This window comes from Nycticebus coucang, chromosome 1 (genome assembly GCF_027406575.1).
Source record: "Nycticebus coucang isolate mNycCou1 chromosome 1, mNycCou1.pri, whole genome shotgun sequence".
Classification (NCBI taxonomy): domain Eukaryota; kingdom Metazoa; phylum Chordata; class Mammalia; order Primates; family Lorisidae; genus Nycticebus; species Nycticebus coucang.
Window position 1 is genome coordinate 37,089,256 of NC_069780.1, and position 7,623 is coordinate 37,096,878.

A 7,623-nucleotide genomic window follows, 5' to 3' on the forward strand; every position below is an offset into this window, starting at 1 on the left:
TTGTGGCCTAAGAGGTGAAGAATCTTGGGAAATATTCCATTTGCTGATAAGAAAAATGCAGTCAGTAGGGCGGCGCCTGTGGCTCAGTGGGTAGGGCGCCGGCCCCATATGCCAAGGGTGGCGGGTTCAGACCCGGCCCCGGCCAAACTGCAACAAAATAATAGCCGGGCGTTGTGGCGGGCGCCTGTGGTCCCAGCTGCTCAGGAGGCTGAGGCAAGAGAATCGCGTAAGCCCAAGAGTTAGAGGTTGCTGTGAGCCGTGTGACGCCACGGCACTCTACCGGAGGGCGGTACAGTGAGACTCTGTCTCTACAAAAAAAAAAAAAAAAAGAAAAATGCAGTCAGTAATTTGGGATATAATGTCCTGGAAATGCCTATTAATGTCCGTTTGTTGTAGAGTCCATTTAAGTACAGTGTTTATTCATTTTCTGCTTTAATGATCCATCTAGTTCTGTCAGTGGAGTGTTGAATTCCCTAACTAATAAGATCGTTTTGTTTATTTCTTTGCTTAAATCTAGAAGAATTTGCCTTTTTTTAATTTTATTTATTTATTTATTTATTTATTTTATTCTTAAATCATAGCTATGTACATTAGTGCAATCAAGGGGTACAATGTGTTGGTTTCATACACAATCTGAAATAATTTCATCAAACTGTTCAACATAGCCTTCATGGTATTTTCTTAGTTATTGTATATAGACATTTGTATTCTGCATTTAGAAAGTTTCACCTGAACCCATTCTAAGATGCACCGTAGGTGTGGCCCCACTTATTACCTTCCCTCCACCCTAACCTCTCCGCTCACTTCCCCTCCCTTGGCCCTTTCCCCATATTCTTGTGCTATAGTTGGGTTATAGCTTTCATATGAAAGCCATAAATTAGTTTCATAGTAGGGCTGAGTACATTGGATACTTTTTCTTCCATTCCTGAGATACTTTGCTAAGAAGAATATGTTCCAGCTCCATCCATGTAAACATGAAAGAGGTAAAGTCTCCATCTTTCTTTAAGGCTGCATAACATTCCATGGTATACATGTACCACAATTTGCTAGTCCATTCATGGGTCGATAGGCACTTGGGCTTCTTCTATGACTTGGTGATTATGAATAGGGCTGCAAGAAACATTCTGGTACAGATGTCTTTGTTATGTTGTGATTTTTGGTCTTCTGGGTATATACCTAGTAGAGGAATTATAGGATCGAATGGCAGGTCTATTTTTAGATCTCTAAGTATTCTCCAAACATCCTTCCAGAAGGAACGTATTAGTGTGCATTCCCACCAGCAGTGTAGAAGTGTGTCCTTTTCTCCACATCCACGCCAACATCTCTGGTTTTGGGATTTTGTTATGTGGGCTACTCTTACTGGGTTTAGGTAATATCTCAAAGTAGTTTTGATTTGCATTTCTCTGATGATTAAGGATGATGAGCTTTTTTTCATGTGTTTGTAGATCGTGTGTCTGTCTTCTTTAGAGAAGTTTCTCTTCAAGTCCTTTGCCCACCCTGAGATGGGATCACTTGTTCTTTTCTTGCTGGTTATTAAACCTTTATGGGAGGTATAACCTACAAATATTTTCTCCCATTCTGAGGGCTGTCTGCTTCTTTTACTTACTATGTTCTTGGCTGTGCAGAAGCTTTTAGTTTGATCAGATCCCAGTAATGTATATTTGATACTGCTTCAGATGCCTGGGGAGTCCTCCTCATAAAGTATTCACCAAGGCCAATTCCTTCAAGAGTTTTCCCTGCATTTTCTTCAAGTATTTTTATAGTTTCATGTCTTAAGTTTAAATCTTTTATCCAGTGAGAGTCTGTCTTAGTTAAGGGTGAAAGGTGTGGGTCCAGTTTCAGTCTTTTACAGATTGCCAGCCAGTTCACTCAGCACCATTTGTTAAAGAGGGAATCTTTTCCCCACTGAATGTTTTCAATTGGCTTGTCAAAAATCAAATAATGGTAAGTGGCTGGATTCATCTCTTGGTTCTCTGTTCTATTATAGACATCTACTTCTTTGTTTTTGTGCCAGTACCATGCTGTCTTGATCACTATGGATTCATAGTACAGTCTCAGGTCTGGTAGCATGATTCCTCCTGCTGTATTTTTATTGCTGAGTAATGTTTTGGCTATTTGAGTTTTTTTCTGATTCCATGTAAAACAAAGTATTTTTTCAAGGTCTTTAAGACAGTGGAACTTTAATAGGAATTGCATTAAAATTGTATATTGCTTTGGGTACTATAGACATTTTAACAATGTTGATTCTTCCCAGCCATGAGCATGGTATGTTTTTCCATTTGTTAACATCTTCAGCTATTTCTTTTCTTAAAGTTGCATAGTTCTCTTTATCGAGATCTTTCATGTCCTTTGTTAGGTAAACTCCCAAATATTTCATCTTCTTTGGCACTACTGTGAAAGGAATAGAGTCCTTGACTGTTTTTTCGGCTTTTTTGTTTTTGGTACATATAAAGGCTACAGATTTATGGGTGTTGATTTTGTAGCCTGAGACATTGCTGTATTCATTGATCACTTCTAAGTTTTGTAGTAGAATCTCCAGTGTTTTCCAGATATACGATCATATCATCTGTGAAGACTGAAAGTTTGATCTCTTCTGACCCTATGTGGATACCCTTGATCACCTTTTCTTCCCTAATTGCGGTGGCTAAAACTTCCATTACAATGTTAAAGAGCAATGGAGACAATGGACAGCCTTGTCTGGTTCCCGATCTGAGTGGAAATGATTCCAATTTAAGTCCATTCAGTATGATATTGGCTGTGGGTTTGCTGTAGATGGCCTCTATTAGTTAGAGATATGTCCCTTCTCTACCAATTTTCTTAGATGTTCTAATATGAAAGGATGCTGGATATTATCAAAAGCTTTTTCTGCATCAATTGAAAGAATCATATGGTCCTTATTTTTTAGTTGATGTGTTGCTGGATTCTGTTTGTTAGGATCTTATTGAATATTTTTGCATCAATATTCATTAGTGATATTGGTCTATAATTATCTTTTTTTGTTGGGTCTTTCCCTGGTTTAGGGATCAAGGTGATGGTAGCTTCGTAGAATGTGTTGGGTAGTATTCCTTCTTTTTCTATATTTTGGAAGAGGTTTAGTAATATAGATACTAGTTCTCCTTTAAAGGTTTGGTAGAATTCTGACGTAAAGCCATCTGGTCCTGGACTGTTCCTTTTAGAGAGATTTTTGTATACTTGGTGCTATTTCAGAACTTGATATAGGCCAGTTCAACATTTACACTTTGTTCTGGCTAACTCTTGGAAGGTGGCGTACTTCCAAGTATTGGTTGATTTCTTTCAGATTTTCTTATTTCTGAGAGTAGAGTTTCTTGTAATATTCATTAAGGATTTTTTGAATTTCTGAGGGGTCTGTTGTTATTTCGTCCTTGTCATTTCTGATTGATGAGATTAGAGATTTTACTTTTTTTTTCCTTGTTAGGTTGGCCAAAGGTTTGTCTATTTTATTGGTCTTTTTAAAAAATCAACTTTTGGATTTATTTATCTGTTGTATAATTCTTTTGTTTTCAATTTCATTTAATTCTGCTCTGATTTTAGTTATTTCTTTTCTTCTGCTGGGTTAGGGGTTGCAGTGTTCTTCCTTCTCCAGTTGCTTGAGATGTCCCATTAAGTTATTAACTTCCTCTCTTTCAGTTTTCTTGAGGAAGGCTTGCAGTGCTATAAATTTCCCTCTTAGGACTTCCTTTGTAATATCCCAGAGATTCTAATAATTTGTCTTCATTGTTGTTTTGTTCCAAATATTTGGTGATTTCCTTCTTAATCTCATCTATAACCCATCTATCCTTCAGCATAAGGTTATTTAGCTTCCATGATTTTGTATGGGTATGCAGATTCCTGTTGTTATTGAGTTCAACGTTAATTCCATGATGGTCTGAGAAGATGCAAGGAATAATTTCTATTTTTTTTTAATTTGCTGAGGTTGGATTTGTGGCCTAGGATGTGGTCGATTTTGGAGTATGTTCCGTGGGCTGATGAGAAGAACGTGTATTCAGTTTTGTTGGGATGAAATGTTCTGTAGATGTCTGTTAAGTCCAGATGTTGAATGTCTAAGTTTAAATCTAAAATTTCTTTGTTTAGCTTTGTTTAGGAGGATCTTTCCAGCACTGCTAGAGGGGTGTTAAAATGTCCAACTAATATGGAACTTGAGAAAATCAAGTTGCTCATGTCTGTTAGTTTCTCTTATAAATTGAGATGCGTTCTGGTTGGGTGCATAAATAATTGAAATCTCATCATATTGAGTATTACCTTTAAGAAATATGAAATGTCCATCCTTCCTTATTTTGGTTGGTTTAAAGCCTATTGCATCTGCGAATAGGATTGCAACGCCTGCTTTTTTCTGCTTTCTATTTGCCTGGAGTATAGATGACCATCCCTTCACCTTGAGTCTATATTTGTCTTTTAATGTAAGATAAGATTCTTGCATGCAGCAGATATTGGGCTTGAGTTTTTGTATCCAGTCAGCCAACCTGTGCCTCTTTAGAGGACAATTTAAACCATTCACATTAATTGAGAATATTGATAAGCCTTTGGAGACTCTGGTGGACATTTTTAATCCTTTTGCGACTGTGGAAGTTGGAATTGGATCAAAATTTTCTGGGTGGGTTTACTTTTGTGGTGGAGGATTACGCTGGTCTTTATGGAGGATAGGTCTGAGACTATCCTGGAGAGCTGATTTAGTTATGGCAAATTCAACATGTGAATGTCATTCAAGTATTTAATTTCTCAGTCATAAATGAAATTCAGTTTAGCTGGGCATGGGCTCTTGGGTTGAAAGTTATTTAGTTTTAGGAGATTAAAAGTCAATGACCATCCTCTTCTAGCTTGAAAGGTTTCAGCAGAGATATCTGCAGTTATTCTAATATTGTTCCCCTTATAGGTGTATGTTTTCTTTCATCTGGCTGCTTTCAGAATTTCCTCCTTCATATTTTTAGTGAAATTGATTATGTGCCTGGGGGATGTCTTATTTGGGTTGAGTCATGCTGGAGTTCTGAAAGTGTCTGCTATCTGAATTTCAGAATCTCTTGGCATGTCTGGAAAGTTCTCTTTCATAATCTTATGGAGAAGAGACTCTGTGCCTTGTGAAGCCAGTTCATCACTTTCGGGGATCCCTATAAGACGAATATTGGTTTTCTTTGAATTATCCCAGAGCTCTTTGGGAGAGTGATCTGTTTTTGCCCTCCATTTCTCTTCCTCTTTGGGAGTTTGGGAGCGTTCAAAAACTTTGTCTTCAATGTCAGAAATCCTTTCTTCTGCTTGCTCCATTCTGTTACTGAGGGATTCTGCTGTGTTTCTCAGATCTTTGAGGTCTGCAACTTCTTGTCTCAACGTGTCAAAATCTTTGGTCATTTGGTCTTTGAATTGTTGAATTCTTGAGATATCTTTTGGGTTACTGCTTAGGATTCTAATTGGATCTTATTTGCCATCCAGATTCTGAATTCGATTTCTGACATCTCAGCTATTTGTTTGTGCATGGGATCTTGTGCTGTGTCTGCCCCATTGATCTTTGGGGAGTTGATCTATTCTGATTATTCATATTGCCAGTTTTTCTGTCGATTTCGCCTCATGATTGTTTTTCACTATTGCCTCTAGCTGTCCTGAGTTTGGGAGGTGCCTCTCCAAGATTAGACCCCAGCGGGATCACTCTATTGTTGCTGGATCTTTGTAGGGAGTGACCCTGTTTAGCTCCTCTGCAGCTGCCCCAGCAGGGAGTTTTGGTTGTGGGAGCAGCTCCGGAATGTGGTAAACCCGGATCCAGCAACAGGGCGGGGTGGGTGGGTGGGTGCATACATTTCTGGCAGCCTGGTGCCCAGTGACTGGCTGAAACAGCCCAAGGCTCCAGCAGTCTCTGGCCAGGAGGAGGGCTCCAGAGGACACGCGGCTACCAGAGTCCCTGGCCAGACGAGCAGGCTGGTGTGGAGGCAGGGAGGTTACAGGAGGGAGGATGCAGGATTGCGCGGCTCCTGGAGTTCCTGGTCAGGGTGTGTGGAGGCCCAGCGGGTGCAGCTCTTACCAGGGTCTGAGCAGGGGCAGATCTCTGATCGTGGCACAGCTCTTATGGAGGGCCGGGAGCTGATCGCTCATCGTGCGGAGCTCTTACGGAGCTCCAGGCACCAATAGCTGATCATGAATTTGCTTTTTGAAACTGGGAACTCACATGTTAATTGCATATATATATATAGGGTGGGCATAAATTTATTTTCAAATTGCACATGAACTTTGTGGTCACCCTGTGTTTAGGATTGTTAGGTCGTCTTGAATTTTTCTATTACCATTATATAATGACCATGTTTATTTTTTTCCATTGTTAAAGTCTGCTTCATCTGATAAGAGAATGGCCACCCTTTCTTTTTAGGTTTCCATTTGCATAGAATATTTTTTTCCATCCCATTAACTTGAGTGTATCAGTCCTTATAGTTTACATGTGTTTCTTGGAAACAGCAAATATTTGGGTTGTTTCCATTCAGCCAATGTCTTTTAAGTGGGGCATTCAAACCATTTATGTTGAGTGTTGGTATCGACATGTGGGATGCAGTTCTGTTCAACATTATTGTTTTGTTTTCCTGGTTGTGCTATTTTATCAGAGGTGTGAGCTATTACTTTTGGGTATTTTTATACTGCTTGGTATCTGTCATTCATTTGTATATATAATGCATTTTGAGCATTTCCTGTAGGGTAGGACTAGTAGTGACAAATTCCCTTAGTTTTGTCTGGAAAAGGCTTTATTTTTCCTGTTTATGAAACTTGGTTGAGCAAGAGAAAAAATTCTTCGCTAGTGGTTATTCTGTTTAAGGGGACTTACAATAGGACCCATTCCTTTTTAGCTTGCATAGTTTCTCTTCAGAAGTTTGCTCTAGTCAAATGGGTTTCCCTTTGTAAGTTACTTGATGCGTTTGCCTCATGGCCCATAGGAGTTCTTCCTTTGTGTTAACTTTGGCCAGTCTAATGAGTGGTGGTTTCCTTTTTGCAAGGAATCTCTCAGATGTTCACTGAGCTTCTTATATCTAGATGTCTTAAACTCTAAGAAGAGCAGGGAAGTTTTCCTCAATTATTATCTCACATAGGTTCTGCAGGCCTTATGCTTTTTCTTCTTCACTCTCAGGGATGCTTCCAATTCTTATATTTGGCTGTTTCACATCCCATATTTCTTGTAAATTTTGTTCCTCTTGATTCTTTGTTCTTTATCTTTTACTGGCTTAATTCAAAATAATTATCTTCAAGCTCTGAAATTCTTCTGCTTGATCTACTTTATTCTTAATGTTTTCCATTTCCCTAAATGAATTTATTTATAGAAGTTTAATTATTTTTTTAAATGTTAATATACTGTCTCTTTAGTATTTTTTCATTCATTCCTGAATTGTTTTTCTGGTTTGAGTTGGTTTTCCATTTTCTCTTGGATGTTATTGAGCTTCCTTACAATCCATATTCAGAATTATTTATCTTTTATTTTGGTGGTGATCCATGGCTAGAGAAAGTGTGCTCCTTTGATGGCATCCTTTCACTCGGATTTTTCAGACTTCCAGAGTTTTTATGCTGATTCCTTCTCATCTGGATCAATTGTTTCTTCTTGGTTTTGGATTTTCTTTTGCTTAGATGGTGCTTTTTTACCCT